The following is a 9,369-nucleotide window of genomic DNA, read 5'->3' on the forward strand; positions in this document are numbered from 1 at the left end:
AAAAGAAAATACTTTCTGTGTGAAGGAAGGAAGGAAAGGAGAAAAAAAAGAAAAAATTTGTGTGTAAAAATTTTTTTTTTTTTTTTTTTTTTTAAACTGTATGAAAGTCATTTAGTATATGGGTTTTGTTAGATTCCTCAGAGTGCAAAATCCTGCATATCTGAGTATCTGGGTGTGTCTGAAAAACAGATCTTTCAGTCTCCACCCAAAATGACAAGCAAGGATATCTGCTATAAAATGTGTGTAGATAGATCTGTTTATATGCATGATGTTATACCTGAGGAAGACTCAAAGAAGTCGAAACCGGTTGTATTTTAGTTTGAAATAAAAATTCTTTGAATCCGAATATCAAGTTCCATCATCATTATTATTATTATTATTATTTATTATTATAGCGCCATTTATTCCATGGCGCTTTACATGTGATAGGGATATACATAACAAAAGCATTTACATAATCTTAACAAAACGAGTCAGCGACTGGTACAGGAGGAGCGAGGACCCTGCCCGCGAGGGCTCACAGTCTACGAGGGATGGGTGAGGATACAGTAGGTGAGGGTAGAGCTGGTCGTGCAGTGGTGTTTACTGCAGGTTGTAGGCTTGTCGGAAGAGGTGGGTCTTCAGGTTCCTTTTGAAGGTTTCCACGGTCGGCGAGAGTCTGATATGTTGGGGTAGAGAGTTCCAGAGTAGGGGGGAAGCACGGGAGAAATCTTGTATACGAGTGTGGGAGGAGGAGATAAGAGGGGAGTAGAGCAGGAGATCTTGTGAGGATCGGAGGTTGCGTGCAGGTAAGTACCGGGAGACTAGGTCACAGATGTATGGGGGAGACAGGTTGTGGATGGCTTTGTATGCCATGGTTAGAGTTTTGAACTGAATTCTCTGGGCAATAGGGAGCCAGTGAAGGGATTGACAGAGAGGAGAGGCCGGGGAATAGCGGGGGGACAGGTGGATTAGTCGAGCAGCACAGTTTAGGATAGATTGGAGAGGTGCAAGAGTGTTGGAAGGGATGCCACGGAGCAGGAGGTTGCAGTAGTCGAGGCGGGATATGATGAGGGCATGCACTAGTGTTTTTGCAGAGTCTTTACTGAGGAATGCACGGATCCGGGAGATGTTTTTGAGTTGGAGTCGGCAGGAGGTGGAAAGGGCTTGAATATGTGGCTTGAAGGAGAGATCAGAGTCCAGGGTTACCCCAAGGCAGCGAGCTTGTGGGACTGGGGAGAGTGAACAGCCATTGACGTTGATGGATAGGTCGGATGGGGGATGTGAATGAGAGGGTGGAAAGATGATGAACTCTGTTTTATCCATGTTGAGTTTTAGAAACCTGTCGGAGAAGAAGGATGAGATGGCGGACAGACATTGTGGGATTCTGGTTAGTAGGGAGGAGATATCGGGTCCAGAGAGGTAGATCTGTGTGTCGTCAGCATAGAGGTGATACTGAAAGCCGTGAGACTCTATGAGCTGTCCCAGGCCGAAGGTGTAGATGGAGAAGAGCAGGGGTCCTAGAACTGAACCTTGGGGGACACCGACAGATAGGGGGCGAGATGAGGAGGTGGTGCGTGAGTGGGAGACGCTGAATGTCCTGTCTGTTAAGTATGAGGAGATCCAAGATAGAGCCAAGTCCGTGATGCCAAGAGATGAGAGAATCTGGAGTAAGAGGGAATGGTCCACTGTGTCAAAGGCAGATGACAGGTCCAGAAGGAGGAGGATGGAGTAGTGTCGCTTGGATTTGGCATTTAGTAGGTCGTTGGTGACTTTGGTCAGGGCAGTTTCAGTCGAGTGATGCGGTCGGAAGCCAGATTGTAGACGGTCGAAGAGGGAGCAGGAGGAGAGGTGGGAGGACAGTTCAAGGTGGACATGTTGTTCTAGAAGTTTTGAGGCAAAGGGGAGAAGTGATATGGGGCGGTAGCTGGTCAGAGAGGAAGGGTCAAGGGAGGGCTTTTTGAGGATGGGTGTGATTGCGGCATGTTTGAAACATGAGGGGAAGACTCCGGTTGTTAGTGATAGATTGAAGAGGTGGGTTAGGGTTGGGATGAAGACTGAGGTGAGGTTAGTGATGAGGTGGGATGGGATTGGGTCAAGTTCGCAGGTGGTGAGGTGTGATTTGGAGAGTAAAGAGGAGACTTGACCTTCTGTAATGGTGGAGAAGTGGGGTTTGGAGGAGGATGGTTGAGTAGATATGAGGAGGGGTTGTGTGGACTTTAGGCCAAAGTTTTGTCTGATGGTGTCAATCTTCTGTTTGAAGAATGAGGCAAAGTCGTCGGCTGAGATGAGAGAAGAGGGAGGAGGTGCTGGGGGACGAAGGAGAGAGTTGAAAGTGTTAAATAGCTGTTTAGGGTTGTGAGATAGGGAGGATATGAGAGATGAGAAGTAGGTTTGTTTTGCTGTAGTGAGTGCGGACTTGAAATTAGTGAGGGATTGCTTGAATGCGATGAAGTGCTCGATGGAGTGAGACCTTTTCCATCTCCGCTCCGCAACCCTGGAGGCCCGGCGCAGTTCTTTGGTAAGTTTAGTGTGCCAGGGTTGGCTGTTGAATGTGCGAGGTGTGGTGTGTGTGAGAGGGGCGATTGAGTCTAGAGCTGCAGCTATTGTGGTGTTATATGAAGCAGCAGCAACGTCTGCATCGTGCAAGGAATTTATGTCTGTGAGAGGAAGGAGGGATTCAGAGAGAGAGTGTAGGTCAAGGTGTTTGAGATTTCTGCGAGGGTGTGTGAGTTTGTGGAGTGGGGATTGTGCACCCGGAGAGGAGAGGGTAGAGAATGTGAGGAGGTTATGGTCAGAGAGAGGGAGTGGTGAGTTATCATCCTTCAGGAGCGCATATTGCTGGGAAAAAACATTTACTAAAAGGATTATTTCTATGCATTAAAGAAAACCTGGTCAGAAATGGGGTTCAACCCCGGAAATAAGACTAGTGAGACGGTATTAGCAAGTGCTTTCATGAATGGACTTAAGAAGGAGATTGCAGAGAAGATAAAAGCAAGTAGACCGGACTAGAGATCAGTGAAGGCAGAAGATTTAGCTAGAATAGCTCAGGGGGCACAGCATGACATAGCGCAGGCAAAAAGAGCTGCCAGAATACACATAGTAGAGACGACCCCCAGAAACAACAGAGGCAGAGGACGGACTGCAGGAGGAGGACAGAAACTGTGTTACGGATGTAGAAAGCCAGGACATTTTAGAAAGGACTGTAGGACCAACCCGTATCCAAATGCTCAGAGTACGGGTCCTCCAGCTGACCAAACAACGCCCCCATAGGATGAGGGTAGCTTGCACATGAACCCCCTCATCTCCTTACCCCCAACTCCCAGTTGTATAGTGCAGGTGAACATACCAGGGGGACATGAAATCGATTTCCAAGTAGATACGGGAGCCGACAATTCAGTAATTACGCAAGGTGATTGGCCATACACTGACACTGATTTTTCACATCATGTCATTGCCACCCCCTTCAATTCCCTGTCTGTCCTGCTCCCTGTCACTAAAAGAATTACCCTGCAAATTCAAGGAGATACTGTACATAGCCAGCTCATGGTATTGCCCCGAGGCCAATGTAATCTATTGGGAAATGATGTGTTGTCCCAATTACAAGCACATATTGAGTATCATCCCGATGGCACTGTCACCATGACTCCAGGTTTAAAACCAAGTACCCTTTGCAAAATTATGTCACTAGATATTGCCAGCATAGAAGAGAAAAATGAGTTTCCCCCGATATTGGAGCATGCTGTACCACATGATTTTTGGGCCTCAGACAAAACAGATGTTGGTAGGTTAAGAGTTCAACCAGTAATGGTAAAATTAAAACCAGGAGCAATTTTGCCTCAACTGAAGCAGTATCCCCTTAGCTCGGCTCAGGAGAATGCCATAGCCCAGCAAGTCCAAAAATTACTACACAGGGGAGTCCTAGTCAAAACCCAGTCCCCTTGCAACACTCCCCTGTTCCCAGTAAAGAAAAAGAGCGTGCCAGGACAACCAGACGCATATAGAATGGTCCATGACCTCCGGTTGGTTAACAAAGCCACAGAACTTCTAACACCAGTTGTGCCCAACCCGCATACTCTTCTGTCACAGATACCTTCTAACTCTCTTTGTTTTTCAGTGGTCGATTTGGCAAATGCATTTTTCAGTGTACCATTACATCCTGACTGCCAGTACTTGTTTGCTTTCACGTTCCAGGGCAGTCAATATACATGGACGGTGTTGTCACAGGGTGCCCAGAATTCACCCACAATGTAAACTGCAAGTCTGCACGAAATACTGGAGGGATGGTCTGAACCACATATCGTTGTTTTGCAATATGTCGATGACCTGCTCATTTGTGCCCCTTCTAGGAAACAATGTCATAGTGCAACTATATCGCTTATGTTGTTTCTTTATCACGCTGGCTGCAAGGCATCGAAAGATAAGCTTCAGTTTTGTAAATCTTCAGTCACCTTTTTGGGACATTGCATTACACCAGGAGCCCGCCATTTAACAAATGCACGTAAACAAGCAGTACAGGCATTCACCGTCCCCATTAATGTTGCAGCCCTCAGAACTTTTCTTGGACTTGTTTCCTATTGCAGACAGTGGATTCATGCCGTCTCTATTTAGATGCAGCCCCTCTATGACTGTCTTACCCCAACACCTTTTGTACTAACACCAGAGGCAATAGACTGTTTTTATTCTCTCAAAAACCGTATTTTGGCTGCTCCAGCTTTGGGTACCCCTAATTATGAGCTCCCATTTACTCTGTACCTTCATGAACAAGCCGGACATGCAGCAGGAGTTTTAACTCAAACACACGGTGATAATCAGAGACCTGTTGCCTATTTTAGTGGCAGATTAGACGCGGTAGCCAGAGGTGCACCATCCTGTGTACGTGCTCTGCATGCTTTTGGACTATTACTCCATAAATCCGCAGACATTGTTCTTGACCACCTGCTCACCGTTCTAACACCTCATGATGTCTACACTATATTGAATCAAGTGCAACCCTCTCACCTCTCAGCAGCACGTCATCTTAGGTTACAATGTGCACTGTTAATGCCTCCCAATGTTTCTTTACAGAGGTGTACTACCCTGAATCCAGCAACTTTGTTACCTCTCTCGGATCTGAAGGAGGGGTCAGGTACTGTGCTTTTTAAGGAAGATCCAAGAGAGGAAGTTCCTCATGACTGTGTACGAATGATGGCACAAGAAACGGCAGGTTTACCTACTGTATTTGAACATGAATTACAAAATGCAGATTTTGAATTTTTTGTAGATGGATCCCGTCATCAGGACGATTCCGGTACTTTCCATACTGGATATGCAGTTGTCTCCCTCAATGCAGTAATCAAAGCAAAACCAATGCTCCCACACCAATCGGCTCAAGAGGCTGAACTTAGGGCCCTAACCGAGGCCTGTAAACTAGCGGAAGGTAATAATGTTAACATTTACACAGATTATAGGTACGCATTCGGTATATCGCATGATTTTGGTCCCATATGGAAGTCAAGAGGTTTCCTGATGGCAGCAAGACACCCCATTAAGAATGCTGATGCGGTCCAGCAGTTAATTGATGCACTACAACTACCCAAAAAGGTAGCTGTCATAAAGGTAAGAGCACATACCAGACGCACCGACCAGGTAAGCAGAGGTAACGTGATGGCAGATGCAGCGGCAAAAACAGCAGCCTGTAAGCCGCAACAAGGGTCAACAGTACGTCAGTTAAGTGCCCCTAAAAACCCCTTTGTGTCGGAGGACATCTTATCCCAAATGCAGGCTCAGGCTCAAAAGGAGGAGGTTGATAAGTGGTTAAAGGAAGGTGCATGCCTGAATGAAGCAAATGGGGTATGGAGGAAAGGGACACGACGATGCCTTCCAAGGGCACTGTACCCAGCAGCTGCCCAGATGCTACATGGGCCGACACACCAATCTAAAACGGCTGTGATGAGTGTGATGCAGAAACATTGGGTGGCACCAGGATTCTCCACCTGTATTGAAAACCTGGTACAAGGGTGCATGATATGTGCTACACATAATCAGGGTAGAGTAGTTAAAACACCACCCAAACACACCCCCCGGCCCCTGTATCCATTCCAGAGACTGCAAATTGATTATATTCAGCTGCCAAAGTCAGGATCATGGGAATATGTGTTGGTCTGTATTGATTTATTCTCAGGATGACCAGAGGCTTTCCCGATTGCCAAAGCCACGGCTGCGGCAACCGCAAAGAAACTGCTTGCGGAGGTGGTCTGCAGGTATGGGGTACCAGAGGTAATTGAGAGTGACAGAGGTACACACTTCACAAGTGAAATAATGAATGAAGTCATGTCAGCTCTAGGAATTCAACAAGCATTCCACACCCCATATCACCCGCAAAGTAGTGGTAAAGTGGAAAGACTGAATGGGACATTGAAATTAAAAATTCAGAAAGCCATGGCTGAGACAGGAAAACCATGGCCGGACTGTTTACCGCTTGCTCTGTTTTCAGTAAGATACACGCCTAATAGAAAGACTGGACTCTCTCCATATGAGATATTGTTTGGCAGCGTACCCAGCCTAGGGTGTTTCTATCCGCAAGCATTAGAAATGAATAACCATGTGCTAAGTTCCTACGTGAGGGCTTTACACAAAAAGATTAAGCAAGTACATGATAATGTCTTCAGTTCTCTTCCAGATCCAGATCAAGACTCTAGCAGCCATATGCTGCAACCTGGAGACTGGGTGGTTATAAAAAGACACGTGAGGAAAAGCCTAGATCCACGGTTTGACGGACTCTTTCAAGTTCTGCTGACCACAAGCACAGCCGTTAAGCTAGAGGGAAAAGAGACCTGGATCCACGCGTCCCATTGCAAAAAGATACTAGGAGAACCAGCGGACAAAGAATGAAGACATTGTTTATACTTACCTGCATCCTTGCGACCACAGGTGCATGGACTAGGTTGAGCACCACAGATGGAGACGACAATAGATTCATTAAACACCATCTTGCTCTAATCGATGGACTAAAGGAGCAAAACCAGACCATTGCTAATTGTTGGATATGTACACATGCCCCTGTGACATCCACTAGCATACCCTTTCTCGCTGTCCCAGTCTCATGGGAAGAGATAAACTTTTGGGTGAACTGTTCAGATACTTGGGCCAATAATGCCACACAGAGACTGTTGGGATACCACTGTTGGGATTCCCGTAGTAGGATGGACAAAATTTCCCTGGTGGCAAGGGAACCTGACGGGTCAAATAATTCCCAGGTTGTATATAGCATTTAAAGGAGGGGAGTGGGTACCTCGTAACAAAGCAAAAATTACTGATCTAGGGAAAATACCTGAACAAGGATTGAAAATAAGTTTTAATGCCACTTCAGGAAGCAGTGATGCCTTTAAACCTTCCCTGTTGGAAAGATATCTACACACTTCTAATTGGGTGAATAATGTTTATTTTAAAAACGGGACAAGTGATACCTGTGCCAAAATACCTGGCAATCTACAGTGTAATGAAAGCTCAAGTTATCAGAGAGGTGCACCTACGTGTGGCAATCCTGATGCTGGCTATTATTCCCCTATAGGTCAAGTGCCTGGGTGGTGTATGATGTCAAATGTTTCTAAGTTTGTTGATTTAGTTCACCATCTAATACTGCAACATTTAGCATTATGGAATCTCCCCTTATCCATGTATTGGGTATGTGGAGACAAGGCTTTCAAGTGGCTCCCAGTAGGAGTAACAGGAACTTGTACTTTAGCCAGATTGACACCCGCAACTTATATTGTTACTCCAGACCAGCTAGATCCTTTGTCTATCCCAAAACATACACTGCATAAGCGATCAGCAGACAATAAAGAAAGACCAAGTGGGAGACCCCATATAGTTCAAATGGGAGGGGTAAACAAATTTTTCAGTGCATTATTTATATACCCTATGTTGACACAAATGTGGGATAAATTAGTAGAAGCTACGGACTATCTTGATGATCAGATTTGGGATATTTTAGAAGAAGTTAATGGATCTCTTGCAGTACAGAATCAATTGATTATTGTCACGAACCAACATACCCTTGTACTAGATTATTTAACAACAGCACAAGGAGGGATGTGCCAGATAATAGGGCCCGCATGCTGTCATTATATAGACAATTCTAGTGTATTGACGCTGAAACATAAGTTAGAGGACGTTGTAAAACTAAGGAAGCTTTATGATGAGGCCAACCTCAAGAATCAGGATTCCTGGTGGGCAAACACCTTTTCCTTTCTAAATCCTGCTAATTGGTTTAAAGGTGGGTGGTTGGCTGGTATAGTGCAAGCTATTTTACAGGTTTTGCTAATGTGTCTTGCGGTTTATTTGGTTTTTGAGCTTTTTCTAATGTGTATTCAGCGGTGTACTAAAAGAAAATATAGAGAAACATATTGATAAATGAAGGAACAAAAGGATGGAATGTTAGAGCAGAAGATGAGGCCCTCAAGTTTAAAGACTCCATCTATGCTATATAAGTCTGAAAGTTACATTAGGTCAAAATAACACCAGCTGTGAATGTTCCTTCTTGAATCAATAATGCGTCCTTGCTAGTCATCAGAATGTATCTGATTAAATGTGTCTAAATAAATGTGTCCGAATAAATGTTTCAACGCAAGCATAGACATCACAAGAATAGAAACTAGTCTTTGTGTGCTAAAATTGTATAATCAAACCATATATGGTAAATCCGTTTCCTGCCTTCAGAGTGGATATAAACCCATGCTTTGTAATAAAGTTTAGAGCTTGTTTGACACACATCTTGTCCTGTGTCTCAGTCTCTCCGAGCTCGTAATCCAAAGGATAGAAGACTCAGAATGCAGTGACCACAGTACCAATAAGACAAGCACCCCCTGTAGGACTGTGGGTTTCGGTAACTGCGGAGGGCTCGCGGCCTTGCAACTTTTTTTTTCATGGGTACCTTCTGCTACCTATCCGGGTTCCAGTACCGTCAGCTGGTTCTCAGCAGTGCCTTTGGCTTAGGTGCCTCCTTCTCGGTATCCAAGTTCCACCAACGTCTGCTGGTCCTTGGTAGTGCTCTCTGGCACAGGTACCTCCTGCTTAGCAACCGAGTTCCAGTACCGTGAGCTGGTCCTCGGTAGTTCCATTGGCTCTTGTACCTTCTGCTACCCATCCGGGTTCCAGTACCGTCAGCTGGTTCTCGGCAGTGTCTTTGGCATGGGTACTCCCTCCTGCCCAGCCTGGTTCCAGCATGACAGCTGTTTCCGGGTGGTGTCACCGTCACTTTGCCTCCAATGCGTTGTCCTGTCGTGTTGCGGTCGGGTTAGCCGACTCTATGGTGCCTGCAGTTTAGGTGACTCCTATGTGGGCTGCGGGATCTGGCAATGAAGGCTGATTCCATAGTGCCAATAAGACAAGCACCCCCTGTAGGACTGT

This window comes from Phyllobates terribilis, unplaced genomic scaffold (assembly GCF_046119375.1).
Source record: "Phyllobates terribilis strain yellow unplaced genomic scaffold, ASM4611937v1 Scaffold_642__1_contigs__length_896892, whole genome shotgun sequence".
Lineage (NCBI taxonomy): Eukaryota > Metazoa > Chordata > Amphibia > Anura > Dendrobatidae > Phyllobates > Phyllobates terribilis.